Genomic DNA, 2,637 nt, shown 5'->3' on the forward strand with positions numbered 1-2,637 from the left:
GATCTTGGATTTGATTAGAATTTGGTTTGAGATTTGGTCTAGGATTTGATTAGGATGAGGATTTGTTTTAGAACTTCTCTAGGATTTTTCTAAGATTTATGATTTCATTAGGATTTGATTTAGGATTTGATTAAGATTCAATTAGAATTTTAATTAAAATTTGACCTAAGATTTGATTAAGATTTAATTAATATTTTAATTAAGATTTTATTAAAATTCTTATTTTTAATATTTATTTAAAATTATTTGTGTTTTTTTTGTAACTTCTTTAAAATTTGTTTTGATAGGTTAAAATTTGATTTAATTATTAAGGATTATTTGAAGTTTATTTAGGACTCTATTCGACTTTGTAGAATTGTTGTTATATTATTACTTACCTTCCATAATTAGGTATTTGGTGCATTTTCAAGCAAGAATATATATAATATGATAGTCTTTTAGTAAAGAAAAATTGATATTGAAAGAACAATATAAAATAACAAAAGAAAGAACAATATAAAATAAGTGAAATAAGCGCAATTAAGTAATTGCATTCAATAAAAGTAATTCATAGTCTGTTCACTAAGTTTTTATCTTGTAAAAAGTAAAAATAAATATTAAAAAATATATTTTTAAATATTTAATTTTATTATCTTTGTAATAACGTGAAAAACATGTCAATCTAATTTATTTTGAATATGTTATAAAATTTTAAAGATAAGAATTATTAATAAAGTATTCATAATAATTTATTTAATAAGTTCATAGATAAAAAAAATATCATTTAAAATTTTCTAATAAATATAATTTTTTTACTTAAATATTTTTACTTTTTTAGCATAAATTTAATTTAAAATAATTTTATGCATGTATAAGTGGTACAATTTTTTGTACTAATGAGTCAATTATTCTTAATAATACTAATAAATGAAAGGAAAGAAAAATATCATGATAAAGATGACTCAATTACTAAGAATTTAAACAATCAATTCATATGCTAAATATAAAATTACTTAAAACTTACAATTAAATAAAATTTTGATCCCAAATAGCTTCATATTCTTTTATTACAAATATTAATTCTATATCTTTCAATACATCAAAAGTTCTCACATTTCTATTAAAAACTATAACAGCTTTTACCGTTTCATGATTATCATTGATTCCTCCTACCACTACTCTGTGTTTGAAACAGAAGATCACCTGCATGTTCACATAACTGAATAATCAACAACATTGGAAACTTTTCGAAAGTAGTTGCAAGTAATCTGCAAGCACAGAAAGCATGGTTGTATTGAGATGCTGAGGGTCACAGGGCTGGAAAAAATCAAGCCAGAAAAAAACGGAAAAAAATAAAATAAAATAAATTAACAGAACAATTATAAGAGCTTGGGCAGTTTTAGACCCCCCTCCAAAAACTCAGCTTCGTTCAAGAATTTCAAGAATTTCATTCTTATCGCCCAATCAGCCTCAGTAGACAGTATACATATCCTTGAGCAACAGTAAAAAGTTTACAGTGTCCTCGTCCAACTCTTCGGAGCTGAGACATATTCTGACACCTTAATTGCTTCGACCTTCAATCACCAACATTCGTCTACTTGGCAAAGCAAATAGGTTGATAAAGAGGCTAATTTTTCAAGATGTCATTTCAACGAAGATGCAACCCGAAACACTGTGAAGGTTTAATAGTGTGAAAGTACCTGCTCTGTGAGGAACTCTCCTTCAACAAAATCGGTCATTTGAGGATCATTGGCATCAGCGGCAGCCTGGCAAAGTCACGGATACGGACGTTGTTAATAATCTTTTAGTAAAGCATTATAATCATGGCTGATTCTACTAAAATAACGGAATTACCATAGCTTTACGAGAAAATTGGTCACACTGAAATATCACAGTTACAACCTGGTCTTCAGACATAAAATTATAAAGAACATTACAATTGTTCTCAGTAAAGGGAATATAAATGCTGTAGGAGCCGTTTGCTTCATAACATTCAACACACCACCATTACTCGAGCAAACATGCACACAAGAGGAGGATGCAGCACACTACAAGGACCGGAATGAGGGTGTGCAAATGGATTATAGGCTGATTCTAAGAATTCTGGAAGTAAAGCAAAGTGGAGTATACATGGGTTGATTCTAATCGTGTATAGAGTTACTATAAAAACCACCAGAAGTCTTACTGTTATTGGAAGTCGACTGAAGCATCCGCACAGATTGTGTGGCTGTGACAACCGGTAGAGTCTTTTTGTGAGTTAATAGTATCTTTCCAAAAGTTGGTGGGAGTGGGAGTGTTAAATATGTAGATTTTGATTTTTGATAGATAAAAGGTTGAGTTAACTTTGATTTTTTGTTTTACTTTTGACTAAAATGATGAGGCATGCAACCAATCAAAGAGTGTTTTTATCCCTTCTTGTTTGTCTCCTAAGTTGCATTATATATATATATATATATATATATATTAGATACCAAAAAATAGATAATAAAATACTTGGATTAATCTAAATCTTATATTATTAAAACTTTATTATACCTATCATATCCTTTCTTTACATTATAAAAATTGGATCCTTCATAGTCTATTGTAAAAGCTTATAAAAAGCTATATCTTAGATTTTAGACCACCAAATATTTTCTTCTTTTTTTATATTCTATT

The 2,637-nt window shown here is 27.9% G+C and overlaps 1 long non-coding RNA gene across 3 annotated transcripts; it reads right to left on the bottom strand.

Moving 5' to 3' along the window:
* Nucleotides 1-925: 925 nt before the first annotated feature.
* Nucleotides 926-2,110, bottom strand: LOC149988445 (uncharacterized). Of its 3 annotated transcripts, none has more exons than XR_016504435.1 (3): nt 1,917-2,110; nt 1,680-1,745; nt 926-1,182 (listed from the first exon to the last, which is right to left on the bottom strand). It is a non-coding gene; the product is annotated as an uncharacterized LOC149988445 (long non-coding RNA). The 3 variants fall into 3 exon arrangements; XR_016504437.1 differs by having other exon boundaries at nt 926-1,247; XR_016504436.1 differs by having other exon boundaries at nt 1,882-2,110.
* Between the last annotated feature and the right edge of the window lie 527 nt (nt 2,111-2,637).

Source organism: Physcomitrium patens, chromosome 8, assembly GCF_059467195.1.
Source record: "Physcomitrium patens ecotype Gransden chromosome 8, ASM5946719v1, whole genome shotgun sequence".
Lineage (NCBI taxonomy): Eukaryota > Viridiplantae > Streptophyta > Bryopsida > Funariales > Funariaceae > Physcomitrium > Physcomitrium patens.